Here is a 24,845-nt window from a genome sequence, read left to right as displayed (position 1 = left end):
ATTTGAGGCCGAGTCGACCTAGGGGAGGAGGCCTAGGACCGGTTCAGATAATCGTCACCGATGCTGGCCGTGAGCGGGAATCGAACTCGGGTCGCCGGGTTCGTAGTGGAGGGCGCTGCCCACCATCACCACTCCACCACCAGACGACCACCACATTTAACATCATCTTACCGCCTCATCTGTTGCCCATTTAGCGGGCCCATTGTCTCGACAACGATAACAGCAATAACGCCGCCGAACAGGGAGTTCATTAGGACGAACGAACTCTCTCTCTTCACCCCCCCTCGGCTCCTCCGCCTCCCCCCACTCCCCCTGCCTCCACCACAACCTCACTAAAAGGTCATGAAGCAGCAACAATGCATTCTCTGGCCATGCAGCGTCTTGTGATGTGGTGTCTACGTGCGCGCGCGTGTGTGAGTGAGGGGAGCGGTGGCGCAGCGGTGAGCGCGTTACGCGCTACGAATCCGCCGAACCCGAGTTCGATTCCCGCTCACGGCCGCCAACGCCGGGGACGCATCATCCGAACCGGTCCTGGGGCTCCCCCTAGGTCGGATCGGCCTCAAGTGGCTATTTGGTGCGGTGTGTAAATCATCGCCACTCGGGAGACAAAGGCGGACGGTCCGTGACATCGTATGCCACAGTGACAGCCTTCATCGGTGTTCGCTAACAGTCGAAGGCTAAACGGGGGAGTTTTGTACGAGTAGAGTGATGGAGTGTCTTTGTGTTTGTGTGCGGAGCGGTGGCACAACGGTTAACGCACTACGCTACTAACTACGGCGATCCGATGAGGTTTTCCGGTGCGAGTGATGTCCGATACTCGCTCTGGGCCTCACTCAGGTCGACTCAGCCTTAAGTGATGTCGTAACCCATCGCAATACTGAAGGCCGGAACGGCACACGAAGGAGTGGGTGGCTAGAACCACACCCGACCGCCTTTGTCTCCCCAGTGATGATGTTAACTTCACACCGCACCGGGTACTCATTTTTAGGCTGAGTTGTTATTGGCCGAGAGCGCGGTGGTGCGCTAACCACTGCGCCACCGCTCCCCATACTCACGCACACACACGCCAACCCTTGTACAATATTACACGTTCATCACCAGCCCTGAGCGTTGTCAGATACGAAATTTAAAACGAACGTAATTTAATTATTTTGTTCCCTTTGTGTACAGTCGGTTTGTGTGTGTGTGGTAGTGCAGCAGTTAGCGCAACGCACTACGAACCTGGCCACCCGAGTTCGACTCCCGATACATCATGCCGGCTCACATATTAGTCCAAGTCGTAAATGAGTCCACCACACGTATCAATCCACCCAAAATATCTGTCCACCACACGTATCGGTCCATCCCACACATCAGTCCACCCCACGGACACAACACGTCTCGCCCCGCGAGGCGCTCGCTCACGCGGGCACTCACTCAGCCACCCAAAAAACTCGCGCCGCACTCACGCGACTAACGCAAGTCTCGGGGCGTTGTTACATCACATGGCACAATTCCCCAACAACAACAACAACAACGGTATGAACATAAGGATGTCGGGCGGTACACGGATGCGCAATGACATTAGTCGAAACAGAAGCCATCGCGAACGAAACGATAAAAAAAAAACGCCAACTCCAATTGTCTGTCTGCGATAGGGAAATGAGTGCAAATCACAACAACAGAAGCTGCGGGGAGAACACTGGCGCATCAGCTCTCTCTCTCTCTCTCTGCTCGCTCTCCTATCTGTCTCCGAACAACAACAACAGCAGCAGTAATGCCACAACAGTTACAAACTACAAAACCACAAGGCGCGCACACACACAACACAAAACACGTGTCTACTCCTGTGCGCGTGTTGCACCCGGGAGAGATTCACTAAGACGCATGAATCATTGACTCATTATAGCGGACACGTACGAAGACACAGGTCTCCCGCTACACCCCCGCCCCTCCACCTGTAAAAGCCTCTAAGAGACTGTCGGGGCAAGTGCTGTTAGCGAGCACCTATTAAGGCCGACACGGCGGGCGGGTGGGTGGCCAGCATTACCACACCCGGTTCGCCTATGTCACCTCGCGTGATGATGTTTACGCACGGCACCAGCTGCCTATATTTTTAAGGCTGAGTCGACCTAGAGGAGGCTAACGACAGGCTCAGATATGCGTCACTGTTATTAGTCGTGAGCGCGACTTGGAACTCTGGTCGCCGGCTGCCGAGTGCAGTGGGCGAACCGCTGCTCTACCGATCCCAACTGCACCACACCAGACAAAGACCCCCTTTTTAATTGACTTATTTGGGGGGCAAGTGGCGTTAAGTGATCATCTTTTTTTTGTTATCATCATTAAGCTTCTTCAGCATCACTCAAGTCTCACGACTCTTTTTGAGGAGGGTTGTGCGCTGGGTATTTTATGGGAGAATCTTTCAATTGTTGACGTTTGATGGAGAATGCCCACTGCAGTGATAACCAAGGCGGCCGGTGAATTCGAACCGTGAACGTCTGCTATAAGTGGTGAATCGAGGTGGCTGTAGCTGACAGATCTCTATGAGGGTGAGTGGAGGTCTCTGTAGCTCACATGTCTCTATGAGAGTGAGTGGAGGTCTCTGTAGCTCACAGGTCTCTATGAGAGTGAGTGGAGGTCTCTGTAGCTCACATGTCTCTATGAGAGTGAGTGGAGGTCTCTGTAGCTCACATGTCTCTATGAGAGTGAGTGGAGGTCTCTGTAGCTCACAGGTCTCTATGAGAGTGAGTGGGGGTCTTTGTAGCTCACAGGTCTCTATGAGAGTGAGTGGAGGTCTCTGTAGCTCACATGTCTCTATGAGAGTGAGTGGAGGTCTCTGTAGCTCACATGTCTCTATGAGAGTGAGTGGAGGTCTCTGTAGCTGACAGATCTCTATGAGTGTGAGTTGAGGTCTCTGTACCTCACATATCTCTATGAGGATGAGTGTAGGTCTCTGTAGCTCACAGATCTCTATGAGGGTGAGTGGAGGTCTCTGTAGCTCACAGGTCTCTATGAGGGTGAGTGGAGGTCTCTGTAGCTCACAGACCTCTATGAGAGTGAGTGGAGGTCTCTGTAGCTCACAAGTCTCTATGAGAGTGAGTGGAGGTCTCTGTAGCTCACCGATCTCTATGAGGGTGAGTCGCGGTCTCTGTAGCTCACCGATTTGTACGAGGGTGAGTGCAGCTCGCTTAAGCGTTTTTTTGTTGTTCACCGGCCACTAGGGAGGCGATATCGCACGCACGCACACTCACGCACTGGCACGCGGTTCTGTGGGATATCTGTGCAGAGGAACACAATGATGAATTACTGAAGGGCGGTGGTGCCTGTGTGTGCCCGCGTTTGATGTGTGTGTGGTGATGTATGCGTGTGTGTGCTGTTGTGAATGTCTCATTGTGTGTTTGTGTGTGCAATTGTGTGAGTGTGCGTGTGTGACCTTATCCGTGTGTGTGTGTATGTGTGTATGGGTGGTGTTGTGGGTGTGGTAGCATAGGTCCCGATTCGATTCCCGCTCACCGACCATTAACACCAGTGGCGATTATCTGTACTGGTCCTGGGCCTCCCCTAGGTCGACTCAGCCTCAAGTGAGTACCTGGTGCGACGTGTAAACATCGCCCCAAGGGAGACAAAGGCGGCCGGGCGTGGTGTTGCCACCCATCTCTGCGCGTGCCGTTCTGGTCTTCATAGGTGCTTGCTAACAGCACTCGCCCCAACAGTCTGTTAAGGCTACACGGGGGAACTTTGTCTTGTGTGAGAGCAGGGAGCAGAGGCGCAGCGGTTAGCGCAACTGCGCCAAGGCCAACATCAGTGATACTGGTGCTGAGCATCCCTAGCACTTGCCACAAAAAACCGTCGTCCTAGGCTAATACTGGGGGAATCATTGTCTTTGTGTGCAATGGTACGTGTGTGTGTGTGTCTGTGTGTGTGTCTGTGTGTGTGTCTGTGTGTGTGTCTGTGTGGTGGGAAGCGGTAGTGTAGCGGTTCGCGCACTGCGCTGCAAATCCGGCGACCCGAGCTTGATTCCCGCTCACGGCCAACACCAGTGACGATTACCAGAACCGGTACTGGGCCTACCCTAGGTCGACTCAGCCACAAATGAGCAGCTGGTGTGGTGTGTAAACATCGCTACTGAGGAGACAAAGGCGGCCGGGCGTGCTGTTAGCCACCTATCCGCTCGTGTGCCGTGCCGGCCTTCATAGGTGCTCGCTAACAGCCCTTGACCCTACAGTCCGGTAAGGCTATACGGGGGGATCTTTGTCTTTGTATCTTTGAGTGTGTGTCTGTGTGCACACGTGTTCGTAAGGAAGGGCGGGGCTACTTCAGCGAGTGACAGGTGACCTCAAAACCCACTTTATCCCCCACAACCCCGCCCCTCGCACCCCCTTCACCTCCCCCACCCCCATCTCTTGCTCTGCCCCCTCGTTGGAAGCAGGTGATTGATTAAGTCCATGGAGATGCGTGCAGGGGAGGTGGGAGACCTCACGGAGAGAGGGGGAGGGGAGGGGGCTGAAGGGGGATTGAAGGGAGAGTGATGGGGGGAGTGATGGGGGGAGGTGGAGGGAGTATGCGAGAGGGTGTTGGGAGAGTGCACAATGAGGATGAGGGAGGTGAGGTGAGGGGGTGAGTAGAGAGGGAGGAAGGGGAGGGGGTACAGAGGGAGATTGAGAGAGTTAAGGAGAGACGGAGGGAGGGATTGAAGAGTGGTGGGGCGAGGGGTGAGGGTTTGGTGTGGTGAAGGGTAGAGGTGTGGTGAAGGCTTGGGATGCGTAGTAGTGAGGAGTAGAGGTGTGATGGGGGTGGGGGTATGGTGAGAAGACGGGTGGTGAGGGTTAGTGGTGAGGCGTAGGGGTGTGGGGCGGACTAGGGGTAGTCGTGACTGCGAATCGTGGGGATTTCAAGAGGAGAGGGTTATGGTCTGTGTGTGTCTGTGTGTGTGTCTGTGGGTGTGTCTGTGTGTGTGTCTGTGTGTGTGTCTATGTGTGTGTCTGTGTGTGTGTCTGTGCACATGGCCTGGCACAAGCGTCGTGGTAACATCACCGCCACTTAGTGGCGAATGGCGGTTGTTGTTGTCTGTGTGGGTGTCTGTGTGTGTGTGTCTGTGTGTGTCTGTGTGTGTCTGTGTGTGTGTCTGTGTGTGTGTCTGTGTGTGTGTGTGGGTGTCTGTGTGTGTCTGTGTGTGTGTCTGTGTGTGTATGTGTCTGTGTGTGTGTCTGTGTGGGTGTCTGTGTGTGTCTGTGTGTGTGTCTGTGTGTGTGTGTGGGGTGCGGTAGTGTAGCGGTTAGCGCGCTGCGATACGAACCCGGCGACCCGAGTTCGATTCCCGCTCACGGCCAACATCAGTGAGAATTATCTGAACCGGTCCTATGCCTCCCCTAGGTCGACTCAGCTTCAAATGAGTACCTGGTGCGATGTGTAGTAAACATCGCCACTAGGGAGACAAAGGCGGCCGGGCGTGGTGCAGCCCACCCAACCCCTCGTGCGCGGTGCCGGCCTTAACTCGGGTACTACTCGCTATGACAGCACTCGTCCCAGCAGTCTGTTAATGCTACACGAGAGGGAGGGGGTGGTGGGGGGCTCTTTGTCTTGCTGTTTGCATACGGCGTGTTTGCATGTGCTCCGTGTGTTACGAATGCGCACGTGTTGTGCGTCTGCCGTATTCACGCCGCGTGCGATCAGAACCATGGACAGCGCTGTCCCTCACGTGTGCAAGAGTGGCTGCCTTTGCACTCACGTGCGTGTGTGTCCGTACGTGCGTGGGGAGCGATAGTGTAGCGGTTAGCGCGCTGCGCTATGAACCTAGCGACCCGGGTTCGATTTCCGCTCACGGCCAACACCAGTGACGATTATCTGAACCGGTCCTGGGCTTCCCCTAGGTCGACTCAACCTCAAATGAGTACCTGGTGTGGTATGTAAACATCGCCACTGGGGAGACAAAGGTCGTCGGGCGTGGTGCTGGCCACCCACCCCCTCGTGTACTGTTCCGGCCTTCATAGGTGCTCGCTAACAGCACTTGCCCCTACAGTCTGTTAAGGCTATACGGGGGATCTTTGTACGTGCGTGTGAGGGGCGGTAGTGTAGCGGTTAGCGCTCCGCCGCGCTACGGATCCCGGCGGGCGAGTTCGATGTCAGCTCACGGCCTACACCAGTCACGATTTTATTAACCGGTTCTGGGCATGCCCTAGGTCGACTCAGCCTCAAATGAGTACTTGGTGCGATGCGTTAATGTCACCACGAGGGAGACAAAGGCGGCCGGGGGTGGTGCTGGCCACCCACCCCTTCGTGTGCCGTGCCGACTTTCATAGCGGCTTGCTCACAGTTCAGGCTATACGGGGGATCTTTGTCTTTGTACCCAGCGACCAAAGTTCGATTCCCACTCGCGATTATCTGAATCGGTCTTCCACATCCCTTAGTCCTTAGTCGACTCAGCTTTACGTGAGAACACGGCGCGATGTGTAGGCATCGCCACTGGGGAGACAAAGGCGACTTCGCGTGGTGCTGACTACTCACCCCCCCCCACCCCCACACACACACACACCCCTGAGACACTCAATGTCGAAACTGGTGCCGAGTTTCGATCGCGTTGTAAAGCCACCGCTGCTGAAATAACGCACTCCCACAAGGCGGTTCGTCTGATGGGATGTGTAAAACATTGTTGTGTGCACACTGTCTATATATAGTTTACGCGGAGACACGGATATGGGTAAGAGGTAAATCGTCAGGTTATTTCGCGCGAGCGAGCGAGCGCGCGCGTGCGTGTGTGCGTGTGTGTGTGTGTGCGTGTGTGTGTGCGTGTGTGTGTACGTGTGTGTGTGCGTGCGTGTGTGTGTGTGCGTGTGTGTGTGTGTGCGTGTGTGCGTGCGTGTGTGTGCGTTCCAATTGTCATCGATCGCGGTTTATCGCGGGCGGTATTAATTTTTGGCTGCGTGTTGCGGGCAGAATCCGCGGGCGGACACAGGGCGGGGGTGCGGGGGGGGGGCTAGTCACAGCAGGGATGGCCAAGTCAATGGGCGGAGGTCAATATCGTGGGGGATGTGCACGCGTGTAGGTGACGAGGTCGGTCTGAGATAAGAGATTACTTTTTGTGTGTGTGACAGAGCGCGCGCGAGTGAGTATGTGTGTGTGCTGACAGAGAGTGTGCGTGTGTGTGTGTGAGAATGTGTGTGGCAGGTCTGTGGTGGCCACCCACCCCCTCGTGTACCGTTCCGGCCTTCATAGGTGCTGCTCGCTAACAGCACTTGCCCCAACCGACCCGAGTTCGATTCCCGCTCACGACCAACACCGGCGACAATGATTTGAACCTGGTCCTGGGCTCTCCCCTAGTTCGACTCAGCCTCAAATGAGTACCTGGTGCGATGCGTAAATATCGTCGCTGGGGAGACAAAGGCGGCCGGGCGTGGTTCTGGTCACCCACCCCCTCGTGCGCCGTGCCGGCCTTTATATGCAACTACGAACAGCACTTTCCCCAAACCTTTTAAAAAGGGGACACGGGGATTATTTGTCTTTGCATGTGTATCTCTATATCCCCCAAATACCTATTTAATCTCAATGCTCAGCACCCCACGGGAGCTCAGGGGACAGTGAGGGGTGGGAAGAGTGGAGGCGAGGGGCGGGGTTGGTGGTGACCCTGGGTAAGAGGGAGGGGGGGGGTGCTGGCTGGAGAGGGTTAGACCCCAGTGAGAAGGTGAGAGAGAGAGGGCACTTGGCTCAAATGACTCTACGAGTCTCGAGGGACTCTTGACATGCAAAAATAAATTGAATCAATCTCACGATTGCATCGCGTATCTTAGACACGTATCAATGTACACAGCCGGTCACCTTTGAACAAATCGGAGTGGCTTAATATGAAAAAAGTGACTCCATGAAGACTCTCCCGGTCACTCAGAGGCTCACAGCGCTGAGCCGCCGCTGCTGAGAACCCGGGTTCCGATTCGGGCGTCAGTCAAGCCAGCTGTGGTTAATCAGTTGGTTGTCAAGCGTGGCGATTTGATGGTCTCAGCCCAATCAGAGGGAAACGTAGACTCACAGAGACGCCTGTGGAGTCACATAGAGACTCACAGTGTCGTGATTAAACAGCGGCGATCACGAATGGTGAGTTTATGGATTCTGGCCAGCCAACATTGACAGACATGAAGACTCATGGATTCCCATGCAGATCCTTACACACAATGAGACCAGGTTGGTAGTGATGTGCGCAAACCACTACACTACCACTCCCCCACACATACACTTACATACACACACCAACGCTCAGCGATACGCATATACAAAGTAAAAACTAAAAAGACAAATATCCCCCGTATAGCCTTTAACAAGTTGTTTTGGGGCAAGTGCTGTTAGCGAGCAGCACCTGTGAAGGCCGGAACGGCACACGATTTGGGTGGGTGGCCAGCACCACGCCCGGCCGCCTTTGTCTCCCTCGTGGCGATGTTTACACATCGCACCAGGCACTCATTATAGGGTGAGTCGACCTAGGTACACGCCCGCACATACACAAGATCCATCTTAATATCAACGTCCCCGATGCTACGTGGGATACACACACACACACGAACTACGCAAACAAAACATTTATCTTAATTTGAATCCATGCTCTGTGCATCACGTGGACAAACACGCACACACAAAGGCAAAGATACCCCGTATAGCCTTAACAGGTTTTTTTTCCGCGGGCAAGTGATGTAAACGAGCAGCACACCAGGGGAAGTGGGTGACCAGCACCACATCCGTCCGCTTTGTGTCTCCCTAGAGGCGATGCTGAATACACACCACCCCAGGTACTCCATTTGAGGCTGAGTCGACCTAAGAGGCGGTCCAGGACCGGTACTGGCCGTAATTGAACTCCCAGCCCAGCGACGATTCACGCTGAAAATGTATGATTTTAATACGGGCGCGGTGAATACCGCTTCTCTACGAATCTCTCACCGCTCTCCCCACACTCTACCCCATTCATCTCTCTCTCGCCCCACCTTGGGTCTCTCTCTTCCCTCTCTTATCTCCCTTCACCCCCAACCACCTCCCTCCTCTCCCTCCCCCCTGTCCTCTTGAAACCACGGAGCCTCAACCGCGTTCAAACAGTTGTCCCGGCTCTCACCGTGCGGTTATTTATAGCGACGAAACAATTAAATGGGTGACGGAGCGGTGGCGCAGCGGTTAAGCGCAACTCCACGCTCAAGAAGCCGATCACCTGACCTCAGCGTCCCTGCCACACACAAGCGCGGTTAGCGAGCGCCTATTGGAGGCAAGGCACGGCGCACGCGAGACCGGGTGGTGTGGCCAGCACCACAACTCCGGCCGCACCAGGTCTCCCCGGTGCTGATGTTTGTGGCCGAGTCAATCTAAAGGAGGCCCAGGACCGGTCCGAACATTCGCCACCGTTCTCGGCCCGTGAGCGGGAATTGAAAATCGGATCTGCCGGGTTTCATAGCGCAGTGCGCTAACCACTACTACACTACCGCTCCCCACATACTCACATGCAAGCACGCACACGCCCAGGTCACTCTTGCGAATGAGACTCATCACTGGCATCTTGAGTCGGCCCCGCACGAAGTAAAGCGAGGCACCCCCACCACCCACTACCCCCCCCCCCCGTACCTCCCAACCCCCCCCCCCCCCCGCGGAATCCATTCAACAATTCGCTACGAGTCGCCATTGGCCGTGAGCGGCGAGCACAACGCCGCTAATCACCGCGCGCAACAACGCGCTCAGCCCCACGTAACGCGGTTCGTAAGCAGCCTTAACTGGCCTATGTATAGAACCACGAAAACCACTCAGTGTGATGGGAATGACGGATTTGGGTGGGGGCGGAGGGGGGGTGGCGGGGGGAGGGGCTGAGGGGGTGTGCGGGGGATGAAGACCCTTATCAGCTCCAGCACCTGGAATGCCCTCTGCTATTCCTATGCTCGCACTCACCTTGCACGCTCACCAGATCAGGCATTCACGATTCCTCACCAACCACTCGAGCGGTATAGTCACTCGCTCGCTGGCTCACTCACTGGCTCGCTCACTCACTCGCTGGGTCACTCACTGGCTCGCGCGCTCGCTCGCTAACGCACTAACCCGGTGACTCAATCCATCACTCAATCACACCAACACAGATCGCACCCATTCACTCTCACCCCTGTGCAGAGCCACTCGGCCGCATTTGAACCCAGTGACTCACTCATCAGGACACTCACTCACTCAACCACGTAACCACCCGTTCACAAAGTCACTCACTCAGCCACCCACCCAAAACCACTCACTCACCCAGCTAACCGGATCGCTCACTCACCCAGTCATACACTAAGTCACGTACCAGAAACTCAGCAGCCCACTCACCGAATCTCTCACTAAGGCAGCGACTTAATGATATGCTCACCCAGACACTATCTCAACACGACACGAAGCCACCTACTTACACAACGCACCAAATACTCATTTGAGCCTGAGTCGACCTAGGAGAGGCTCAGGACCGGTTGAGATAATCGTCACTGGTGTTGGCCGTGAGCGGGAATCGAACCCGGGTCGCCAGACGTCGTAGCGCAGTGCACTAACTGCTACACTACCGCTTCCCATACAAAGACAAAGATCCCCCGCATAGCCTGTACCAGACTATTGGGGCAAGTGCTGTTAGCGAGCACCTATGAAGGCTTCCCATACAAAGACAAAAAAATATATGTATGGGAAGTATCCCATACACACCCTCTCTCAAACACACTCAATCTCTTTCTATCTTCAACACACACAGACACACCCTCCCTCTCGCACACACACACACCCCCTCCGTCACACACACACTCTCTGTCTCTATCTCCCACACACACAGACACACCCTCCCTCTCGCACACACACACCCTCCGTCACACACACTCTCTATCTCTATCTCCCACACACACACACGCTTTCTCTGACACACACACAGACACACCCTCCCTCGAGCACACACACACCCTCCGTCACACACACACCCTCTATCTCTATCTCCCACACACACACACACACCCTCCGTCACACACACACCCTCTATCTCTATCTCCCACACACACACACACACCCTCCGTCACACACACACCCTCTATCTCTATCTCCCACACACACACACACACCCTCCGTCACACACACACCCTCTATCTCTATCTCCCACACACACACACACACCCTCCGTCACACACACACTCTCTATCTCTATCTCCCACACACACACACACACCCTCCGTCACACACACACCCTCTATCTCTATCTCCCACACACACACACACACACCCTCCGTCACACACACACCCTCTATCTCTATCTCCCACACACACACACACACCCTCCGTCACACACACACCCTCTATCTCTATCTCCCACACACACACACACACACCCTCCGTCACACACACACCCTCTATCTCTATCTCCCACACACACACACACACCCTCCGTCACACACACACTCTCTATCTCTATCTCCCACACACACACACACACACCCTCCGTCACACACACACCCTCTATCTCTATCTCCCACACACACACACACACCCTCCGTCACACACACACCCTCTATCTCTATCTCCCACACACACACACACACCCTCCGTCACACACACACCCTCTATCTCTATCTCCCACACACACACACACCCTCCGTCACACACACACCCTCTATCTCTATCTCCCACACACACACACACACCCTCCGTCACACACACACCCTCTATCTCTATCTCCCACACACACACACACCCTCCGTCACACACACACTCTCTATCTCTATCTCCCACACACACACGCGCACTGCGGCGCGCATACGAATAGAATGGTCGCTCTGTAAGCCGAGTGGCCGCGTGGCCGTCACGAGGCCTGGAGCCCAGAGGGCCACAGAAGACAGAGAGAGAGAAGAGAGAGAGCAAACCACGAGTGTAAGAAGATGTGTGAGAGGCTGAGAGAGAGAGCGCGCGCGTGTGTATGAGAAAGAGAGAGTGTGTGTGTTTTGTCGGGAGCGGTGGTGCAGTGGTTAGCACGCCGCGCTACGAACCCGGCCACCCGAGTTCGATTCCCGCTCACGGCCACCACCGACGCCAGTGACGTTTATCTGAACCGGTCTTGGGCCTCCTCCCCTAGGTCGACTCAGCCTCAAATTGAGTACCTCGCGCGGTGTGTAAAACATCGCCACTGGGGAGACAAAGGCGGCCGGGCGTGGTGCTGGCTACCCACCAAGTCTTGTGCCGTGCCGGCCTTCGTAGGTGCTCGCTAACAGCACTTGCCCCGACAGTCTGTGACGTCCTTCCTCAAAGACGCGATATTTACTCAACAACTTGTAACTCAAGAGGCAATGTTAGTCTATGAGCAATGTTAGTCTATGGGCAATGTTAGTCGATGGGCAATGTTAGTCTATGGGCAATGTTAGTCTATGGGCAATGTTAGTCTATGGGCAGTGTTAGTCTATGGGCAATGGTAGTCTATTGGCAATGTTAGTCTATGGGCAATGTTAGTCTATGGGTAATGTTAGTCTAAATGCAATGTTAGTCTATGAGCAATGTTAGTCTATGGGCAATGTTAGTCTATGGGCAATGTTAGTCTATGGGCAATGGTAGTCTATTGGCAATGTTAGTCTATGGGCAATGTTAGTCTATGGGTAATGTTAGTCTAAATGCAATGTTAGTCTATGACCAATGTTAGTCTATGGGCAATGTTAGTCTATGGGTAATGTTAGTCTATGGGCAGTGTTAGTCTATGGGCAATGTTAGTCTATGGGTAATGTTAGTCTATGGGCAGTGTTAGTCTATGGGCAGTGTTAGTCTATGGGCAATGTTAGTCTATGGCCAATGTTAATCTATGGGCAATGTTAGTCTATGGCCAATGTTAGTCTATGGGCAATGTTAGTCTATGGGCAGTGTTAGTCTATGGGCAGTGTTAGTCTATGGGCAATGTTAGTCTATGGGCAATGTTAGTCTATGGGCAATGTTAGTCTATGGGCAATGCTAGTCTATGGGCAATGCTAGTCTATGGGCAATGCTAGTCTATGGGCAATGCTAGTCTATGGGCAATGCTAGTCTATGGGCAATGCTAGTCTATGGGCAATGTTAGTCTATGGGCAGTGTTAGTCTATGGGCAATGTTAGTGTATGGGCAATGTTAGTCTATGGGCAATGTTAGTCTATGGGCAATGTTAGTGTATGGGCTATGTTAGTCTATGGGCAATGTTAGTCTATGGGCAATGTTAGTCTATGGGCAATGCTAGTCTATGGGCAATGCTAGTCTATGGGCAATGCCAGTGTGTTTCTCTCTCTCTGAGCCGTTATCAGAGACGTGGCCTTCCCTGCGCTCAGCTCTCCCCACGATCTCCACTCAGCAACTCGCCATCAGAAGCGTCTCGCAGTCGCAATCCCCAGTCACTCTCATCGCTCGCGGCGGGGGGAGGGGGGAGGGGGGGGAGGGGGGGAGGGGGGGAGGGGGGAGGGGGTGAGGGGGGGAACTCAACTCGCTCTCTCCCCAGGGGCCTCTTCGCCGCTCCGATCATCGTCCACGTCAATACGAACATTCATTTATAAAAAATATTCAGTCTCCTCTTTTCGCGTTGCGTATGTCCCCCCCCCCCAAGAGAAATCTAAACTTGACTTGATGTCTCCGAATGTGATAAATCTTTCGCGTTTCGGGGGGGGGGGGGGGCAGCGCCGGGTAGGTCAAACGCCACGCAACAATTTCGACCAGGGCGGCCGCTGGGATTCGAACCGCGACCCTGTAAGACTTGCGAAGCGAGCCACACTGTCACCGTATAGACAAAGACAAAGATCCCCCGTATAGCCTTAACAGACTGTTGGGACAAGTGCTGTTCGCGAGCACCTACGAAGGCCGGCACGGCACGCAAGGCGGTGGGTGGCCGACACCACGCCCGGCCGCCTTTGTCTCCCCAGTGACGATGTTTAGACACCGCACCAGGTACTCACTTGAGGCTGAGTCGACCTAGGGGAGGCCCAGAACCGGTTCAGATAATCGTCACCGACGTTTGCCGTGAGCGGGAATCGAACCCGGGTCGCCGGGTTGGTAGCGCGGGGCGCTAACCGCTACACTACCGCTCCCCACATAGACACGCGCACACACAGACACACACACAGACACACACACAAAGACACACGCGCCTATGTGCGAGGCAAAGCATGCAGACAGACGTGCTCTGATGAGACGCTCCACCCGTCGTCTTTGACACCGATTGACCCCACCCAGAAACAGGCATCTTCTTCGCGACCGCGTCTCGCTGCCGCTGTTAGACCAGCGGACGACGCAAAAAAAAACCAAGGCGAACGGTCACAAAGGCAATGAATGCAAAGTATCGAAGCATCGGTAGCTCCAGGGTGAGCAACTTACATCTTACTTCAGAATTTATTTTTAAGTCGGTACCGGCACAAAAGAAGTTCTTACAGATCGAGCTACCCTCGTCACCCGCAATCGATTATTAGGAAGCCACTCGGAGCGATGGCACTTTTAAATCAATATCGACTTTTTTTTAGACTTCTTGTTGCTGCGTTCAGTTTCTTTGTCCCTCTCCCGCGCGCCTCCGATGGGCACGGTTGGCTACGTACGGTGCGAAAGAAGTTCGGCATATGAACTTCCCCTCCACGTGACGCTCCCTGTCGAGATTACGCTCCATCCTCAAGACCCCCACCACCACCGCCGCTTTCTCCCTGGCCCCATCCTTCCCTCCATCCCGAGCTCACCCACCGTAATTCCCGTTCCCTCTAAACCTCCCTGCCCATACCCATCCCTCTGCACCGTATCACCTTTAGCCGACCTCGTTGTACCACTCATAACCCTTGCAGAGTGCCTTGGATAAAGGCGCTACGTGAATAAAACATAAGATACAATTAGCTGGCGCTCTAAGTTCCCCCACCCAACACAACAACAATAACAACAACAAAACCGGTTCAGTGGCCAATGAGTGACCTCCGCGACTGCGAGACACCACGTGACTGAACGTACGTGGCGGCTGATGAACGAGGGGGGGGGGGGGGGCGGAGCGGGAGATGACTCCCCGTTGCTCCTCCGGTGGCCTCCCGTGGCTCCGTGTGACGAGACACGGCGCGGGCCGAGACGGGGGAGATGGAAGTAGCGAGGGCCACGGAGGAATGGAAGCCCCCAGGGGGGTGGTGGTGGGGGGTGGTAGTGGGGGTGGCATTTCGTGTGAAGCTACGCGGCGCACGCTAAAGACTTCACACAATGTCTCTCCCTCTATCGCTCTCCTCCCTCCTCTCTATCTTGTCTCTCTCTATCTCTCTCTGCGCTCAATCCTCACCCACTCTCTCTCTCTCTCTTCTATCTCTGCTACCTCTCATAATAAATGTGTCGTTAAACCCGCCACCAAGCCGACACAGCCAATTAGGAAGGTTTGTCGCGTAAACAGAACGTGCAAAAAAAATAAATGTGGTTCCCGATTCGGCACACCGGTTTGTGTCGTAGAGTATACACCGGCAAAATTCACAATCCGAGTACGACGTTTCGCTGCTGATCGCAAGCGGCTTCGTCAGGCGATGGCCATAATTGTGAGTAAGTCTCCCAAGTTTCGGCCTTCAAATTGCGACGAGTAAAGGTTGCGTCATCAACGTCATCCCATCTCCACCTCAATCTCAATGCCGGTAAAAGTGCCTCCACTCGAGGCTGCGCTACAGACACCCTCTCGATGAAGTTACTTCTACTCGTCCACGTTGCGCAGGCATCTCGCGAGAGTTTGGGGTACCCACGCTTCACCCCACCACCACACGTGGCACTGCTGATCGTAGCCGCAGCCAAACCCACCGTCAGCTACACGCACGGACAACAGAGCTACGCACACAGACACACGCAAGCACGAAGACACACAGCCACGCAGACAAGTCAAGGATTCACCCCCGTATGGCCTTAACAGACTTTGGGGTCAAGTGCGGCTAGCGAGTAGCAGCTGTGAAAGCCGGCAGAGGGTGGGATGGTCGTCATCGCGCCCGGCCGCCTTTGTCTACCCAGTGGCGATGTTTACACAATGCACCGGGCACGTCCTGTATTTGATCCGTAATAGAGGGGCTTTTTTAAAATATATAAATGCGTCGTAAAAATCCACCGCCATCCGACGCATTCAATAAGCAATGTTTATCACGTAGCGAATCTCCCCAGCTCGTTACTAGTACAGCAACACCGGTGTGCCGGAGAGTAAATCCACGACGACTTTCACAATTCGAGCACGACGTTTCGCCGGTGATTACAACCAACCTCGTCAGGCGACAGCCAGTGTTAGAGGCTCAGGGGACGTCCACGGCCTCCCCACCCACCCACACCCACATTATCCGGTGTAGATAATCGCCACTCTGCGGTGGCCGCGAGCGAGAATCGATGGCCGTGTTGGTAGCGCAGCGCGCTAACCGCTACGCTACCGCTCCCCCATTCCACCCGACCGGTGACAGACGTCAGCGATCAAATTGTCGCCGTGACCGACGCCACCTTCCGGCAGCTGCGGGAGCTGTCGCGCGGAGTCGCGTCTCACTGCAAGCGACAAACCAGGGGAGGGCGCTCTCATCCTGTCTTCTTCGTGACCCCACCCACCCCCCCTGACCCGTGACCCCCCCCCCCCCTTACCCGTGACCCCTCCCCCGCCCGACCCGTGACCTTCCCACCCCCACCCCCCCATGACTCCGAGAAACTTCTCCGCCTTTTATCACGGAGTATTTTCGCGAACAATGTTATCCACAATGAAGTTTTGGGGGCTGAGATCGCGTCACTAACTGGCACGTTTTGTTCAGCTGACAGCCCCCTTCCTAATTGGCTGTGTCGGGTGGTGGCGGGGGTTCGACGACACAGCGATCTAACCACTTCGCCGCGTGTCGGGAATTGGCCCTTGTTTTGGTGGTGACATGGATCTCGCCTCCAGTGATTAATTTAGCCGACCGTTTCATCTTGCTTCAAATCATTTTTTTTGTTACAATTTTCTATTTTAATTTCCCCAGGTGTAAGGCCCCACTGAGTCACGTGGCTCCTCTTTGGCCGTCACGAATGATGGTTCAACCCCGGCGGGCTTCATCATCGTGGCGAAAATGTACGTCGGCCCAATACTCTGAACGTGCGATGCTCATTGTAAATGTGGTGGAGTCAACCCTGAGGGCCTGGAGAAAAATCCACGCGACCACGAGTAGAGAGAGAGAGACACGCAAACTCCAAATATATAGCAGCAGGCATCGCCAGCGTCGGGTTCAAAGCCACGACCTCCTGCATAGCTAGGCGAGGTAGTTAACATCTCGCCACGAGGAGAGAGATGCAGACTCCAAATATAAAGCAGCAGGCATCATCGGGGTCGGGATAGAACACACGACCTCCTACATAGCCAGGCGAGGTAGTTAACATCTCATAGCCACCATTGCAGAGATTCGCGGTTCGAACCAAAGCGGTCGCCCTGGTGCATTACTGCGCGTGTCGCATTGCCGTGACAACGCGTGCACGCGATGCCCGCTTCGCTCACCTTGGCCGTTAAAGAGCCCGTGGGGTCATTCGCAGGAGCGGTGCCATTTGCGCGCCGGCTGTAGTTAGGGTCACAACGTTTGACCGAGGTGAACATCGCATCCTGGCAGACGAACTTTCTCTCTCTGCTCTATAACTATTCCTCTCTGGTCTCTGTATGTGTTGTGAAGAAGGGGCATCGCCCGAAACGTCGTCGTTTAAATATTTATGTTTCTAAGTGGTGATTGATTGGTGGAGGTGTTGAGTCTGTTTCAATTGGGTAAGCTCTCATGTTGGAGCGGCGTTGTCCTTACGGGAGTTTCGTACGTGGTTAGTGATCATCGGGCGCGTGAAGCGTGTTACGACCCAATTGAAACTACCCCATCGACTCGGCCCTAACCCAACGCTCTCTCGTCACTCAAGTGAATCATTTGCTCGCTAGAAAGGTGAAAGCGATTGGTAATAATAATGATCATCAGCAGCAGCACTTAGCATTATCGTGAACAAACCAGCATCATCATCAGCAACAGCAGCAGCAAGTGCATTGGTGGCATCATCATCATCATCAGCAGCAGCATCAACAGGAGCATCATCATCATCAGCAGCATCAACAGGAGCATCATCATCATCAGCAGCATCAACAGGATCATCATCAATCGAAGCGTCGTCATCAGCAGCACCGATAAAGTGGGACCATTATCAGCAGTTCCTCGAATAGCAGCAAGTACATCATCATCAGTAGCAGCATCAGAAGAAGCATCATCAGCAGCAGCATCATCATCAGCTGCTGCATCTCCACCATCATCAGCAGCAGCAGCAGCAGAGGTAGCATCAGCAGTAGTAACAGTAGTAGCATCATTATCGGATAATGCAATAGAATCATCAGCAGCAGCAGCATCAGAAGAAGCATCATCAACAGCAGCATCATCATCAGCTGCAGCATCATCATCAACTGCTGCATCTCCATCATCTTCATCAGCAGCAGAGACAGCATCAGCAGTAGTAACAGTAGTAGCATCATTATCGGATAATGCAATAGAATCAGCAGCAGCGGCATCAGAAGAAGCATCATCATCAGCTGCAGCATCTCCATCATCAGCAGCAGCAGCAACAGCGGTAGCAACATCAGACAAGGCAGTACCATCAACATCGTCATCAGCAGCATTCGCGCGCTTAGTGGCATCAACATCATCATCAGCAGCATGTATCTCCCCCCCACAGAAGTCATCACGGTTGGCTACGCACGGTGTGAAAGAAGTTCAACACACACACACTGTAGATACATACAATGAACACGTGACGATGAATCCCCGCCTCGATGAGGTGCGACTCACCAGCGAGCGGTTCCGCCAGCAAACTAGTTCACAGCCAAAGGCAAAGATCCCCGCGTGTCAGCGTCTACGGGGCTACTTGGGGCAAGTGCAGTTAGCGAGCACCTATTAAGGCTGGCAAATGGCATGCTACTCGCACCGCGCCAGGCTGTATTTGTCTCCCCAGGAGCTGATGATTTATACAAACGGCACCAGACACACAACTCATTTAAGTCTGAGCCGACCTAGGAGAAGCCGAGGTACCGGTCCGGATATTCGCTGTCGCCGAGGGGGAATCGAATTCGTGTCGCGCGAGATCGTTGCGCGGTGCGCTAACCACTGCGCCACCGCTCATCCACACACGTATACATATACTGTATACAGACACCCAACAAGACGCAGATTCCCTATAGCCTTTAGCAGCCTATTGTGGCAAGTGCCGTCAGCGAGCACAGATGTAATGCCGCACACTACACGAGCGGGTGGTTGGCCAGCACCACGCCCGGCCCGGCCGCCTTTGCCTTCCTTTCTGGCGATGTTTTACACACCGCACCAGCTACTAGTTTTGAAGGCTGAGTCGACCTAGCGGATGCCCAGGACTGGTTGAAATAATCGAACCGCTACACTACTGCTCCCCACAGACACACACACACACACATGCGACACACACACACACAGACGAGACACATAGATTCATGAGCGATTTGCATACCTGATAAGCGATACGGAATTGGTTCGCGAAAGTCCCACTCACTCACCTGCTCACCCAATTCCTCACTCACCCATCTCGCGCTGTCGCTCTCACCCTCTCACTCGCCCATTCGCTCACCTACCCGGCCCTCTTGAACGCTCGCTCACTCACCCATCCATCAACCGGCTTGCTTGCACGCTCGCCCGCTCACTTACTCGCTCACCCGCTCACTCACTCACTCAAACACACCCGCTCATCATCTCACTCACTCACCCACCCGGTCACTCTCTCACTCACATTACTGCACCCCCACTCAATCACCGACCAGCTCGCTCGCTCGTTCACTCAGCCGCTCACCAACCCACCGGCTCATTCAAAGACAAAATCACCCCCGTATAGCCTTAACACGCGCTCACCCACACACTCACACACGCTCAGAAACCCACCCGCTCACTTATCCACAGTCACACACGCTCACAACCACACTCACACGCTCACCCACATGCTCACAACCTCACCCCACACGCTCACCAACACACTCACCAACCCACCCGCTCACCTTCACACTCACTCACGCTCACAACTCACCCCACACGCTCACCCACACACTCACCAACCCAGCCGCTTACCTACACACTCACACATGCTCACAACCTCACCCACACGCTCACCTCCTCCAAGCCTGATGCTGTCCGTGTCTTCGAATCTTCCGACTAATATGTCTTCCTCACCTCCCTCCACAAGCCGTTGCGAATCCGTGGTGAGGTCTTGTGTGTGTGTCTCTCTCTCTCTAGAATAATATCTCAGCCTATCTAATCTTAACTAATCGGCGGACTTATCTCCGCTCACGATTATTGGTTAAACAAGTAATACTACCAATGAATAATACTACGAAAGGTATATATCCGTTGCTGTAATTATAACCTGGGTTTGTCTAAAACACACACACACACGTGTGTGCATATATTGAAACAATCCTAAATGTATATTTAATTATACATTATATATGTACAGAATATGCACGCGAGCGGTATCGTAATTGCAACGGAGACGCGCGCCCAGGCGAGACGGAGCAAGAATCGTGAGACGGAGAGACGGAGAGAGAGCTGAGGAGGGAGCGAAGGGAGAGACGGGATGTACGTATTGATAGAGAGAGGGGATGCGTAAAGAGAGAGTAAGGAGAATTGGGCTTTGGGAGTAGGATTTAAACAATTTTAGCACCCACACACACGGAAGTTAATCCGCAAACCCGATTATGACAGACACACGAACACGCAGACAAATCGCTGTACGCACACGCAGACAGACACACAGAAATGTATTTACAGAGCCACACGGATGGGGCACTCACTCACGCACGCACACTCAGAAGGGCTCACACACACACTTACGCGTACGCACATGCACACACAACGCACGCGCTAAGACAGTCGAACGCACACGTACGCGCGCGTGCACACAGAAGGGCACGCTCGGAGGCAGACACTCACCCAAAGGGCTCCGGCAGGCACGGCAAACTCGCGTCCACCAACTCGGAGCGCACGTGTCATGCGTCAGGCTGAGTCGCACCTCGCATCGTTGCGCGCACACACACGCGCGCGCACGCAGAGACTCACACGCAGAGGAGACTCACAGCCCACTGATTAGACCCCTCGACGGAGCTCAGACGGAGACAGCTCAGCTCAGCCAGCCAGCGAGATTGACAGAGTGAGAGACAGATGTAGCCGCCGCTTACGAGGACAAGAACCGAGCAGGGAGAGACAAAGGCGGCCGAGATGCGTGCGGCCACACACACACAGTCACTGCGCTCCGCTCCACATCGGCCCCTGATAACTTAGCGCCGCACAGACCCTGGCGGCCAATCAGAGCTCGCGCCCGGCACGCACCTGGCCAATGGGGGACGGCATGCGCCATCGTGGGGGGTAGCGGTGGGAGGGAGGGAGAGGGGTAGAGAGTAAGGGGGGTGGGGGGTGCAGAAAGGGATGGAGGGAGGGATGGATGGAGAATGGGAGAGTTGAAGTAACGGGGGGTGGGGGGGTAGAGAGTAAGGGGGGGGGGGGTGCAGAAAGGGATGGAGGGAGGGATGGATGGAGAATGGGAGAGTTGAAGTAACGGGGGGTGGGGGGGTAGAGAGTAAGGGGGGGGGGGGGTGCAGAAAGGGATGGAGGGAGGGAGGGATGGATGAAGGAATGGTAGAGTTGAAGTAACGGGAGGAGGGGTGGATGGGTGGAGGGAGGGGGGTAGAGAGTAAGGAGGGGTGGGGGGTGCAGAAAGGGATGGAGGGAGGGATGGATGGATGGAGAATGGGAGAGTTGAAGTAAAGGGGGGGGGTGGAGGGAGGGGGGTAGAGAGTAAGGGGGGTGGGGGGTGCCGAAAGGGATGGAGGGAGGGATGGATGGAGAATGGGAGGGTTGAAGTAACGGGGGGGGAAGGGGGTGGATGGAGGGAGGGATGGGAAGGGAGCGAGAGCAGAAGGGATGGGGAGGGAGGGGGGCAGAAGGGATGGAGAGATAAATTGAGGATGGGAGATTTGGACAAATTGAAGGGTGGATGGATTGAGGGAGAGATCGATGGAGGGAGGGAGGGATGGAAAGAGAGAGTGAGCGAGAGCAGAAGGGATGGGGAAGGAGGGAGCAGGAGGATGAGTTCGTAGCGGGAAGGGGGGGGGCAGATGCAGAAGGGATGAAGGGAGAAATGGAGGTAGGAATGGATTGAGTGAGGTAGAGATGGCAAGAGAGAGAGTGTGAGCCAGATCAGAAGGGTTGGGGAGGAAGGGAGAGGGTACACGAGATCGAGGCACGGAGGGAGCGAGGGATGTAGGGAGGAAGGGAGGGAAGTGAAGGAGAGGGGGGAGGGAGCGATGGGAGGGACTAAGAGGCGTTAGCGGGGAGGGAGGGAGTTCGGGGATAGACCCACGGGGGAGGGAGCCCAGGGTGAGAGCGAGAGAGCTGACACGCGCGTGGTTGGTTGTGGCGGTGGTGGGCGGTAGTGGTGTTGGGTGGGGGTAGTGGTGGTGGGTGGGGGTAGTGGTGGTGGGTGGGGGTAGTGGTGGTGGGAGGGGGTAGTGGTGGTGGCTGGGGGTAGTGGTGGTGGGTGATGTCGTGGTGGTGGTGGCTGGGGGTAGTGGTGGTAGTGGGTGGGGGTCAAGGTGGTAGTGGGCGGTAGTGGTAGTGGGTGGGGGTCGTAGTGGTGAGTGGGGGTAGTGGTGGTCATGGGCCGTAGTGGGTGGGGGTAGAAGTGGTGAGTGGGGGTAGTGGTGGTGGTGGGTGGGGGTAGTGGTGGTGGTGGGGGTAGTGGTGGTAGTGGGCGGTAGTGGGTGGGGGCAGTGGTGGTGGTGGGTGGGGGTAGTGGTGGGTGGGGGTAGTAGTAGTGGTGGTGAGTGGGGGTAGTGGTGGTGGGTGGGGGTACTGGTGGTAGTGGGCGGTAGTGGGTGGGGGCAGTGGTGGTGGTGTGTGGGGGCAGTGGTGGGTGGGGGTAGTGGTGGGTGAGGGTAGAGGTGGTGAGTGGGGGTAGTGGTGGTGGGTGGGGGTAGTGGTGGGTGGGGGTAGTGGTGGGTGAGGGTAGTGGTGGTGAGTGGGGGTAGTGGTGGTGGGTGGGGGTACTGGTGGTAGTGGGCGGTAGTGGGTGGGGGCAGTGGTGGTGGTGTGTGGGGGTAGTGGTGGTGAATAGGGGTAGTGGTGGGTGGGGGTAGAGGTGGTGAGTGGGGGTAGTGGTAGTGGTGGTGAATGGGGGTAGTGGTGGTGGTGAGTGGGGGTAGTGGTGGTGAGTGGGGGTAGTGGTGGTCGTGGGGGGTAGTGGGTGGGGGTAGAGGTGGTGAGTGGGGGTAGTGGTGGTGAGTGGGGGTAGTGGTGGTGGTAGGTGGGGGTAGTGGTGGTAGTGGGTGGTGGGTGGGGGTCGTGGTGGTGGGTGGGGGTAGTGGTGGGTGGGGGTAGTGGTAGTGGTGGTGAGTGGGGGTAGTGGTGGTCGTGGGCGGTAGTGGGTGGGGGTAGAGGTGGTGAGTGGGGTAGTGGTGGTGGTGAGTGGGGGTAGTGGTGGTGGTGGGTGAGGGTAGTGGTGGTGGGTGGGGGTAGTGGTAGTGGTGGTGGGTGGGGGTAGTGGTAGTGACTAGTGAGTGGGGGTAGTGGTGGTGGTGGGTGGGGGTAGTGGTGGTGGTGTCAAGCAGGAAGTGTAACTTAGGGTGCGCTCAGCCATCGCCTCTCGTTGCCCGGATGGGTGACCAGCAGGTAACCCGATTAGGATTACACAGCAGCGATTACCCCACTACCTACTGGCAAGCTAATATACGATTTAAACTATAAACGATTGCATTTTGATTTAAAGCTTTCGTGACTGCAGGGATTCATATTCTTGGTTCTTTGTAGTCGAAACGTCGTGGGGATTTGTATTGTTTTATATTCATATTATTTTATTATTTCCCTTCTACGTGACTTTACCGAAAGAACCAAGAATATAGAAACGATGTCTCTCTGTGTTCGTCACTGGATCTCCGTGCGAGTCCACGTGAGTCCACGTGTGAATATTAAAATTAAACTATTTTTTTATTCTACCAGATAAGGAGCTTTCCATAAATGACGTCACGCACTTAGGGGGGGGGAGGTCAAACATTTGTGACGATGTGTGACGAGGGGGGGGAGGGGGGGGTTTGAGAAATGTGACGTCACTTGAAAATGCGCAACTTTAAATGAATATAGACAACACGTTCTACTTAACTAAATAGACTTTTTAATAAAAAAAATTATCCTACAACATCAGAGTGCAGCGCCACATTAAATACGCACTACAATGACAATAGTTTAAAGCGATTTGAAGCATGTTTTATTCTCAAAATGTAAATACCGTTTGGGGGAGGGGGGCAGAGCTTTGTGACGTCATATTTGAGGGGGGGTCTGGCTTTTTGTGACGCCGTGTGACGAGGGGGGGGGGATCAAAAATCGTCCAAAATCGCGTGACGTCATTTATGGACGCCCCCTAACACCCACCGAGCCATTTAGGCAGTCGCTACTTTTCCGGGATGCGACCTGGCCACAAATGACGGCTCAACGAAGAGGCCCACTACCATCATCATCATCATGGCGTGTAAATGTATAGCATCCGAACACTCTAAACGAGTGACGTCCAATCTAAATGTGATTCTAAAATGACTTGGAGAACGATCCACGCGATCACAGAGAGAGAGAGAGAAACACGCAAACTCCATCACTGGGTGGAGAGAGACACGAAATTTAAATTAGCAGGCCATTTGCTAAAGTCGCATTGTGCCGCGCAGAGACAGCTGCCACTGAGGGTACCCCTTTCTAAATGTGTTGATATGAGGTGGGAGACGTATGTTTAACTTCTTTCACGCCGTACGTAGCCATCCGTGCTAATCGGAGATGCAGTATTGTATGGAAGTTGAACTTATACTCTTAGGTTTTTTCGGTAAAGTAGCAGCAACCTCAGCCGCACCA

The 24,845-nt window shown here is 54.6% G+C and overlaps 1 protein-coding gene across 1 annotated transcript in view; it reads right to left on the bottom strand.

Annotated features, from left to right (window-relative positions):
• Positions 1-21,187, bottom strand: part of LOC133354864 (cadherin-7-like) — a 72,179-nt gene extending 50,992 nt beyond the window's left edge. Inside the window, exon 1 of the mRNA XM_061572015.1 lies at positions 20,889-21,187. The gene's annotated coding sequence lies outside the window, so the exon portion shown is untranslated. The remainder of the gene's footprint in view (positions 1-20,888) is intronic.
• Positions 21,188-24,845: the final 3,658 nt, after the last annotated feature.

The sequence above is a fragment of the Lethenteron reissneri genome, chromosome 49, assembly GCF_015708825.2.
Source record: "Lethenteron reissneri isolate LAM-NWPU_2019-01 chromosome 49, ASM1570882v1, whole genome shotgun sequence".
In the NCBI taxonomy this organism is placed as follows: Eukaryota; Metazoa; Chordata; class Hyperoartia; order Petromyzontiformes; family Petromyzontidae; genus Lethenteron; species Lethenteron reissneri.
Note: the sequence above shows the minus strand (reverse complement) of the source record. Positions and strands in the feature narration are given on the sequence as shown.